This window comes from Rissa tridactyla, chromosome Z (genome assembly GCF_028500815.1).
Source record: "Rissa tridactyla isolate bRisTri1 chromosome Z, bRisTri1.patW.cur.20221130, whole genome shotgun sequence".
In the NCBI taxonomy this organism is placed as follows: Eukaryota; Metazoa; Chordata; class Aves; order Charadriiformes; family Laridae; genus Rissa; species Rissa tridactyla.
Genome location: NC_071497.1, coordinates 4,142,982 through 4,154,173, shown reverse-complemented (window position 1 = coordinate 4,154,173; position 11,192 = coordinate 4,142,982). Strand labels below are relative to the sequence as shown.

Here is an 11,192-nt window from a genome sequence, read left to right as displayed (position 1 = left end):
TCCATCCTTGCTGTATGTAGTGACAAAATACAAACCAAAATCATTATTTCTCTGTGACTTAGGGGGGAAAAAAGCCCCTACAGTAGCTCAGAAAACACCCCTAATTTCAATAGTCACTGTCACCCGAATAACAGTACTGCCCTTTTTTTGAGGCAGCTGCTTAAGACACTGTTCCGAATTTTTAAGGAGTTTTGCCCTGATTTCTTACTAAACAGATTAAAACACAAAATTTTCTTTCCACTTTTAATTACTTAGTGGCAAGAAAAGAGAAAAAAAAAAAAAAGGAAGAAAGCGAAGACTTTGACTATGTGCTGTTATTACAAGGGTTATTTATTGCAAAAAAGTAGAGATAAAAGTTACATTCATCTCATCTCCTACAGCTCCTTCTCGCACGTTGTCAGCTCCCCTCATGCACACGCAGCCACCCTACACACAGTGAGTGCATATGGGACACTGGAATAGCTGTGGGATAAGCGCAGTATTAGCTCCGTGTGGTAGCTTTGATGTGTGACGCTCCGCGGGGCTGCCAGCAGAGTGACAGTCTCCTTGCCCTAATGCAAAGACTATTCTTCATCTATTCAGCTCGCTCCTAATAGTCTTATATTGTCGTTAGTGGCGTGAAGCAGATTGCGCATCGCGACGGAAAGCCTCGCATCCCGGAGGATTCTTGCTTTTGAGTGCCAGTTCTGAAGCACTCAATGATTTTTATCAGATGAAAATAAGGGTCAAATGCAATCAAATGAAAAGGAGGGAAAAAAAACAGGCCAAAATAAAATAAGGAGATAAGCTAGAATTTGTGCTTCTGCTACGCTGCTTTCAAAGGGAAGGACTTGATTTTTGTAGTAAGGTATTTTTCATACCAGCAAAGTTAGGACTTTACTTTTGGACATACAAAGAATATTGCACTTTGAATTCAGATTGCAGCAGTTAAACATTAACCGCTTTCCCCTGAAAAAGTGATTGCAAGGTACTGTCCCATGAAATAGATTTGGTGCGTGTAAACCTATAAATTGTGCTAAATCTGGCCATTGGGAGGCCGTACAAGATACCTCAGAAGACAAAGCAGTTCTGAGTGCCTGTGACCCAGTTCTGGCACCAGCGCCCGTGGTAAGCAGAACTTCCCTCTGAGTGGGTTTGCGGATTCAAGGAGGAGAAGGTGCCGCATAATTTGTCAAATGCATTCTTGCTGAGGTTACAGGACCACTGTGCTAGGTGCTATAGGGAAAAAAAAAAAAAGCAAAAAAAAAAAAAAAGCCATCTGGAAGTTTTGCAGCACAGAGAGACCAAATCTGACAGATAAGTAACTTGCCTCTGTGATGTAGCAATTCGGTGGCAGAGCCAAGAACAAAGCAAAGGTCTCCAATCTTAGTCTAGCAGTTCCCTCCTCCCCACCCCGTCCCCCACCATGATATTACTGTATTTTTAAGGATTAATTTTTACGGCTCTATTACCTGTAAGTGTGGGAACATTTTGTGTGGAGGAGTGCTGGTAAAAGGCTATTTAAAAGCACAAAAATACCATATGCTTCCTGGATTAATTTTGAAGCCTCATTAAGGTCAACAAAGAAGACTAAGATACACTTGTGATTTGGCGTGTGCTTTCGTTTGATCAGAGCGGGATGGAATTTTTGTAAACAAAGTCGGCTGATTTAACCCCATCCAGAATAAACTTGTGCATAAGGATCCCGAGCTGTAATAGTGCTGCACCTTGGGAGCAAACACCCTAAGAAGAGGCTGCCCCCTGAGTTTACTAACCCAAAATACTAGTGGCACTTCATTTCTGAACACAACAGAGGATAAAGAATGTTCAGATTATCTAGCATCATCTAAGGAGTTACGTACTAAACTAGCAGCCAGCTCTGTGAACTGCTAATTTAAAACTGAGACGGAGGCTGTGCCTCCACAGGAGACAGCGTCCGTAAGGCTGATAATCCTTGTGCCTGTTAATGGCAGATTAAGTATTAAACAAGGACACCACACTCAAATACTGTCATTTTATTCTTACTAGCTATAAAAAAAAATATGAGAAGGAAAGGCTGAAATTCTGCCCTGAAATATTCCTGTGACACCAAACTTAGTCCCAATATCCATGAAGAGAAAAAAAAGAAATAGTAATATGTTAATTATATCCATATAAAACCTAAAAATCCTACTCTGATATTGGTTCTGTAAATAGAAAAGTATTGATCTCAGTGAACACACACTAAATTTATTCCGTATGGAGAAAGAAAAGTATTTACTTTCAAATTGCCGACCAAAACCTTAATACCCCATTCTGGAAGCTCTGACATTTGTTTTCATGTTAACAAAGCATTTTTTATTCCAGTGACCTATCAGTGGGAAAAAGAAAAGTCAGAAAAATCAGAATTTCTAATCTGACCAGGTGCATTTCCTTGCATAACCTTCTCCCAAAACTAATAGCACTCATTATTTGAAGACCAGCATTTGCAGAAGTTTAATTTAATCCTACAGATCACAGAACCTTGTTTGATACTGAAGAGAGAGGTAAGGAAGGACACACTTGATCAGACTGAAAATATTTGTTCATCTTTAACACTGTTCACAGAATACTTGTCTTAATATTTTAATCTTTAATAGGCAATTGAGACAAACTGATCTTAATTTTAATTCTTTAAAATGTAGGCTTCCAAGATAACAATCACAATAACAAAGGGCAAAGGCTGGTGGGTGATGAAAATAAATTTGATATAAGGGAAAGGAACCAGACTGGCAAAATCATAAATAGAGCTGTTCAACATTTCCAACTTTCAAGTTTATGCATCTATTTACATTTAATTTTTTATGAACACCTTTCCTTTTGAAAAAAGCATGTAAATCCATCTTTTTCAATCTAAACCAGACTTTACTTTCAATTTAAAGAATGTTGAGTGACAAAAATCTTTAAATTTAAAAAAACCAACAGCCTATAATACAGGTGAATCTTTACCAAGGAACATCTAAATTTTGAACATCGTTTATAAGACCACTACTCTTTATTTCTAAACTTTTCTATATTTTTCACCTAATTTCTTCACTGACGTTAATCTAGGATAATTCCACTTGCTGCCAGAATTTGTGCCTGTATGTCAAAGCTATCCTACTTTTGTCACAGCAGAATAATTTACTCCACTGTAAGATGTTTAGGTGAAATTCACTGTGCAGGTGAATTTCACTCACACCCAAGAAGGAAGTCTGAACGTTGAGAGGAAAATGCTTCAACAGAGCAATCCCATTGACTGCACACTCTGATCCCCCTAAAGTCCCTCTAAAGTCCCCCAAGGTGCAATTCAGATTGGATTAAGACACGTGCTGTGGAGGCATCTTCAACCAGCCGGTAGGAAAAATATAACTACATTGATCAGGTTGAATTTAAAACATCTGAATACAGCAGTGTCAAGACAGTGGCAACTATGTAGTTTCGCTATTAGAAATTTAATAACAGTAGGAACTGTGGCAGGTTGACCCTCCCACTCCAGTGCAAGCCCACTTCTCCCTCATCACACCTGGAACTTGTGCCAAATTTTCCACCTAAAGGTCTTTGATGAAGGGCACTGCCTGCAAAGACGATGAAATCTTTTCCAGTATTTCTCTTTTCTGCTGTCCCAACCCTAGGAGGCAGTTTTCCTTGCTGCACTTTAAATGTTTATTTTTTTGACCTACTCATTGGGGACAGGGAAATCTTGTCACCTTTCTCGCTGCGAAACTAGTGTCTTATAAAACCCTTTGCCACCATAATCTCCTGCAAAGCTGCGTAAGCCAAATTCATTCAGTCTTTCCTAGCAGGTCATATTTTCTGTATCTCTAGTCACTCTCTCTGCAAACAGCCATGTAAAGAGCCATGAATCCAGACTTTCTTGGAGCAAGGCACAAATAATTGGACTTTCCTTCAACTATGATGTCATCAGCCAGAGTAGAATGGTTTCCTCATCTCTTATAGACAAGCTTTGTTTCGCTATATATTTGCCTTTTCTTTTTTCTTTTTTTTTCTTTTCATAACAAGATAATGCAGGCAACTCATTCCAGCTGCAACTGACCCCACAGTCTTGTATCTTATTCTCTCCAGACGGAAGGCATGTACAGATATTTAGTGTTGCCTAACATAGGTATTTGTTGCATCAACAACAGTCTTGGCTTTGCAAATTTGCCGAGACACTTTTTGCTTCTGAACTCCAGGCTCCAGGACACCTCCAACCTCCCATCTCATGCACAACACTAACGAACACAACATGCGGCTATCCAGGGTTTTAGAGTTTTCGTTAATACCAGATCAAGAGTGATGCTTACAGAAACTCATTTTGACAGAAATCCATTGATAACCACTTTGAGCGTCATTTTGCAAATAGATTTTTACTTTCTGCCTGGTGCCTTAGTTTAGATCAATTGTAAGGAACTGTCAAAAACCTTACTGTGTTCACGGTGTACATATACAACAACTAATGTGTCTCTTAGTGCCTCTCCTCCAGCCAGAGAGTTGACTACCTTATTATGGAACAGACAACCTGTGTGAAAGAACCTGTTCCCAAACTATTTGTTAAATTAGAAACCTGAAATTAAATCCTTTATCTTCTCTTGTAAAAATGAAGAAAAAGGAGTTGTAGGAAGAAAAAAATAATTTTCCAATAAGTGCACATTCTTTTTGTACCAAGAATGACTGGGTTCTCTGCAACTTTGAGGAATCAGAAAAGTGCTGATAACACCACCACGAGAAGTGTTGTGCAAAAGAAACACTCAAAACGCACATGAAATTGTACAGAGCAGAGAAAAAAGAGCAAGAGGGTTTCTAATTGAGCATGTTCCAACAAATGTAGGACAAGCTCATGGTAATGGGAGGTTGGCAGGAGGGAGAAGAGAGGTGAGCAAACAATTTAAATGCCATACATCAAAGAAAGGCAAAACACAGCACCACAGCGTGAACAGGCAATGCCTCACAGGAATGCTTATTTCTCTATATGTACATAAGACAATGAATAAATACATAGAGAATAGAACAATAATCATTTCATCACTAAAAACAAGAAGAAAAAAGAACAAAAGCACAACATACCTTGTAACAGTTTGATGACCTGATCAGTCAGTACAGTAGCAAAAAAAAATAGTCAGCACAAACCTGTTAAAAGTATAAACAAAGGAAATGTATTTTTAAAACACAATTAACACCTATTTGGGCATTGCTTTCAAATCTCTTTTTTGATGAAAGGTAAGCGAACATGAGGCGAGGCCTAATTACCTGTTCTTTATAGGCAAATCCCAAAGCCATTACCAAGTCATGTTGGATTTGATCTGCGTCAGTCTTTAAGGGAAAATCTGAGAATACTGTGTGTTCCCCATCCATACACCCTCCCAGCAGCATGGGAAATCACTGGGCATGCTTAGCCCTTAAATACATTGCAGAGTGTCCTACAGACACAAACGTGGGGCATGTTCAGAAACTCTGTGCATGAAGAGCAGGCACAGTCTTGACCGTATCTTGACTGCAACAGCAGAGCCACACCAGCAAACAGCAAGACCACTGTAAACTTTTGTTCCAGGAACCCACAGTTTTCCCCTCCTCTGTTTGTTCAATGTAATCGCAGAATCACAGAATCACAGAATCGTAGGGGTTGGAAGGGACCTTCGGAGATCATCTAGTCCAACGCCCCGCCAAAGCAGGTTCACCTAGACCAGGACTGACCAGAACACGTCCGGGTGGGTTTTGAGTATTTCAAGAGAAGGAGACTCCACAACTTCTCTGGGCAGCCTGTTCCAGTGCTCCGGCACGCTCAAAGTAAGGAAGTTTTCCTCATGTTGAGATGGAGTTTCCAGTTTGTGCCCATTGCCCCTTGTCCTGTCTCTGGGCACCACTGAAAAGAGCCTGGCCCCATCTTCTTGATACCCACCCTGTAGATACTGGTAAGCATTGATGAGATCACTCTCAGTTTTCTCTTCTCCAGGCCAAAAAGACCCAGGTCTCTCAGTACTTCCTCATGAGAGAAGTGCTCCAGTCCCTTGATCATCTTTGTAGACTCCACTGGACTCTCTTCAGCAGTTCCCTGTCCTTCTTGAACTGGGGAGCCGAGAACTGGACACAGTGCTCCAGATGTGGCCTCAGCAGGGCAGAGTAGAGGGGGAGGATGACCTCCCTCCACCTGCTGGCCATGTTTTTTTTTAATGCACACCAGGTGACTGTTGTCCAGGATTGGTAATCCTTTCTGTGTTAATGCTGCTGTGGATGTTAACGTTCCCTGGGCCACTGACCTGTATTTTTTTGCAAGAAAGTATTTGCAATTCTCTGGAGCTATATAAATAATTGACAGTAATTAATTATTATACCTGCCCAAAAAGTGAAGACAGTGATCTATCACCAGAAGTGGAAAATTACTGAAGGCTATACTTCAGTCAAGCTATCCGAAAAGATGTGTTCTGGCTTTCTTTCTGCTGCCTTGCTTTTCCTTTGTGATATATGTATTAAATGGTACCTTCTGCACCAAAAATTTTCAACAACTTTCACAGATTTTCAGAGCCATGAGCAGCAACTACGATGCCACTGTCAATATGCCGCTGTTCAGGACCTCTGCTTTTAACAGCAAGCACAGTTCAGAATGATGCTTCTTATTTAATCTGTGAGGGGCATCAAGCCTAAAGACACCACAACATCTCGTGTTCATTCTTACAGATCCCAACTAGGCATGGGCATTTTTAAACTAGATGACCAAGTACAATCTCTTTGCAGCAAGAGCCTTTTTTTGATGTTTGCATAGTCTAATGCAAGGAGATGCTATCCTACAGCTAGAGCCCCAAACACCTCAGTGTTGGTGAGCGTTGGTAAGTCACGGCTGTGCTTTACCAATAGGAGGCAGAGACGCAAACACCCTAAGGTTGCATTGTCCGTGTCTGTCCTTCTCCATCTTTGCTTGCCAGCACCTTTGCAGTCACCAGAGACTCAGCCAAGTGGGACTCACAGGGAAATTCCATGTTGTTCTTTGTGCTTTGCACAGCAACACGGTTCTGGAGCTTTACACACAATGATGGGCTTTATCTACCATTTTCTCCATCAACAACATGGTGCAAACCATACTCGGTTAGAACAAGAGCTGAGTTGTTGTTAGAAAAACCCAACACTGTGCTGTGAGAATAAAGCAGAACTTATAAGTAGTCCAAAATTCAAATTTCATGAGCCTCTTGCCTTTCTAGTCAACTCCTGACCAGCCAGACCTTGTAAGTACGGGTATGGTTGCCATGCCTTGCACAGGGCAACTGAAGCTTGTCGTAGACTGAGTGTAAGTTTCCTTCGTATTTTAGACAAAAAACAAGTGTATTCTCACCACTAATACAACAGAATAAAAACACAAGTATCTCCTGGACTATTTTCCATACGTTAATTTTGTGAAGTGCTTGCAATCTTTCAGTACTAAAGACTAACAAAAGATAGATACGAAGTTATTTTAATTGCTACAAATGCAGCAAAAAGCCCTTTGATTTCTTTGAGGGTTGGGTGTTGTGGTGGTTTTTTTTTTTTTTTTTGTTAAGCAAAATTTCTGCGTTGGTGTAAGGCAGATTTTCCAGGCTTCAACAAACCAGATGGCCATCCAAAAATGCGATATGAAATTTTTATAGGAAGCTAAGAGCTGAACCCATCTAAGGGAGAGATTTTTCAGAGATTCCAAACTTTTAAAAATAAATATTACTGCAAGATCTTATGTATCTACATTTGAACTGTAATGAGTAAATAAATAGCCACAGTGATAATTACCTAAATTCTATATTTAGAAGGAACTGAACACGTGCAATAAACAATAGCACATTGTGATATTAATGAAGCGCTTGCTTCCTCTAAATGTAGAAATTCAGCAATTATCACCAGAATTGGCATGTATAAAGGTGCCGGTGACAATTTTAAAAAGGCATATTGCTTATCTGATAGACCAGAATGCATGCTTTGGACCCGATGCGTTCTGTTATGAAGCATTCAGTGACACAGTCCCACACTGAGCCAAGCTTATGCTCGGCACAGCGACGGCTCTGGTGGAGAGGAAGAGGTGATTGCAAGCCTTCCTTCTGCTTGCCCCAACTTTGCGTTGGCCGGAGGCCAACTCAGCCATCAGCACAAATTAGAGCTGCTATAAAGATGTTCTACTTTACACCAGCAGGTTTGGACCCCTGAGGAGCGCACCACTCAGACATCAGAGCATGTATTGAACTTCAGACCTTTCCCTTCAAACCTCTGTCAGGCTCCTTCCCTGCTAAAAGGTGTCTCCTTTATGCTCCCAAGCGTTTCGCCCCCTGCATTTAGAGCCTGTCAGGAAAACGGACAGAGCCGGCCACACCGAGATGAAGCGTCTCTGAGTGACAGGAGTTGTCCTCTTAAGCTGTAAGGTCACTTTTCGCAACGCTGCTTTGTGGCCAAAGATTTGGCCTGGAGACCTTACCGAAGAAATACCTCCCGGCAGCTTGTTTTTGTGTCTCTAGCCCCCTGCACACACAGAGCTGAGCTGCTCTGCTGCCAACACACCGCACCGTGCCTCTCCAGCCTGCCTTTGCATCCTTAACTCTTTCCAACTTCCATTCCTGGGTGAAAAATACCCCGCTTCCATTTTTCACTGCGCTTCTCCGTGCAGCCTGGTTTCCTGTGACCGTATTCTAATTCACTCGTAGGAAGGAAACGAAGTCAGCAGAAAGTGGGATGGTGATAATTTACCACCTGGGTGGCGGCAGGGTCTGAGTTTCAGCTTTCCGCCCTCTTACATGCCAGGCAGAGCTAGTCACAGGGCAGAGGACACAGGCAGTGGGTGAAGACTTCTCTAGCTCTCTGAGCAGTGAGGCTTCGTACTCATCCCTCTTCTTTGCAGACTGTTTGCTGTGCAGAAGGCACTGCTGAGCTGCCAGGACAAAATTCCTTAAAGGGCACTAACTGGCCAAGGAGTTTGTGGCATAGAGCGTCTCAGTCCACCACACTTTGCGGCAGTCAGAAAGCTCTCCTTGTGCTTGGGAACTTGGCACAGGGCACAGGAGTAAATTAATTACTGAAGGGGTATAGTAGCCACGTTTCCAAATTACACAATTCAGCCATTTGGTTCATTCATCAGCATTCAGAACATGTTTATTCTGCAATATAGGCGTAATTGCTTACTGCGGCTCTGCTCCTGCAAACGCCTCCTGAAAGGTGGACACCTGCCCCAGCGCCGCCGCTAGCGCTCCACGCGTCCCCTGCACCCACCCAGCGGGACGCAGGGACTGCGTGTGATCCTGGTGGAGGGACGTCAGGAGTCGGTCACGGTCCCTCGCACACGTAGCGTTGACTCCGTCTGTGCCTCGGGAAGCGTCGCCAGGAGCTGACTCACGGGGCAGCAGGAACACGATCGCACACAAAGGCTCCGAGTCTACAGGGAGATGACAACTGTCACACACCGCCGGGGTGGGAAGACAAACTGCTGCACACATTGGAGCGTTACAGCGCTGAACGCACACAGGATCACGGGGAGAAGATAACATAGAATGAAGAATTCATACACAGGCTGTGCCAAAATAAAGAAATTACTAAAATGTCTGCAGCTCGCGCTTTCCCCCTCTGAGAAGTGACGTTGCCAGAGGACAGAGGGTGAAGAAAGCTCTCTATAGGTATCTACAGAGGCATCTTAACCGGCTTTCTAGAAGGAGTAATTGCACTTTTTCTACAGAAACTTTCAGAGATGATAGTGCGTGTGACTGTATCCACACCACTGAGACTTTAGATATACGAAGTCTAACTATTAGTTGGCTTAAACTGCTCACAAAAACTGATCCTATAGAAGAAGCGTTCAGAAGCCTCCAAGTGCAGTAATCTGATTTACTCAGCAGTTGTGCCACCTCTGACATCCCTACCATCATCATACACCGCCCTGTCCATGAAGGGCCAAGGACATGAGGGTGGAGTAATTGCCACAAGGACAAGAGACACGCTAACCTCTGGGTGGTTTTCTGACTTGGCAGAAGTAGCTGAAGTATACTAACACAGGTCTGGTACCTCTTATCATGGCAGGCAGAAAGGAACCATCCTTCTCACGCTAGGAGGGATCCCTCCATCTTCTAAATGACACCTGGGATCTCTTTTCCTAACAGTTATGTGAACTACTAAAAATCATGTACTGTGGCATCCCAGTCAAATAACCTAATAAACGCAGGAATTGCTGTGTCTCAGAAAACATATAGTTCCCCTGTACCTTCCTGTGATGGGCTGTAATGACAAAATACTTCCCACAGGGTCAGGTATCCCAGCTCTCAGTGCTTTCAGGATATACTGAATCCGCACAGGGACGGCTAAGCATGCACGCGATCCAAACACTCAGCTGGGCTCTTCTCAAGATGCGCTTTTGCCCGTGCAAGCTCTTGTTGTGTTTTCCACTCAGCAGCCCGATGACTGTCTACAAAAACATGTAGTTATAAATGAGCACACCAACTGGTTCTCAACACGGAGCAGAACAATCAGGCAGTGGAATGCACTGGGAAATTCCCCATTCTGCGCCTTTTGTTCCAAGGCTGCTAATGTGTTTTCCATGAGAATTTCTTCTGCAATGGAAAAAAATAAACATCTCCCCAAATGTTAGGCAAACAATTTATTTATTATTAGAATGAAAGGCAGAAAGGGGCGTTTAGCAGAACTTTAAACAGAGATTTATTATGCAGGCTAAATATTTTTAAAATGTAGAAATGCGTTTCAACAATAGCCTTATTTGATAAGAACTGCGACTTCAAGGCCTCACAGTCAAACTCTTCTGAACTGCCATTCAGATTATCTGCACTATGATCCAGAGCAATGTTATGTACATGTAAAAGTTGCTGAATCAATTCTCTATTACTGTCTATGGGACGACATCATCTCAGGGACTCTTTGCATGACCAAACTCACTGGCCCTATGAAGTTGGAGCCATAGACCCATGGAGAGAAAATAAAAGGGACACCACACCTCCAAGCACAGCAGGCTACATTTAGCAGCTATCTGCCATGAACATACTGGTGTTGCCCCTCTGAGGTCATCCAGTTGATGGTTGACCTCCACAGTTGAGGTAGCTAGCTCTGGAGCCAACTCCTGAAGCAGGTCTCCAAGAATTGTCTAGGTTTAACTGTTGTCTAACATCCTACCTCTGAAAATGAATCAGGGTACGTAAATAAGAAAAAGGAGAGCCGATGAAGAAAAAAGAGTAATTATGTAGCTGAAATTAGGTAAGGGGAGAGGAAAT

General features: G+C 42.5%; 1 long non-coding RNA gene across 1 annotated transcript; it reads left to right on the top strand.

Moving 5' to 3' along the window:
• The first annotated feature begins 1,043 nt into the window (after positions 1–1,043).
• LOC128903118 (uncharacterized) lies at positions 1,044–7,378 on the top strand. The gene is made up of 3 exons (XR_008464001.1): positions 1,044–1,107; positions 5,573–5,763; positions 5,930–7,378. It is a non-coding gene; the product is annotated as an uncharacterized LOC128903118 (long non-coding RNA).
• Positions 7,379–11,192: the final 3,814 nt, after the last annotated feature.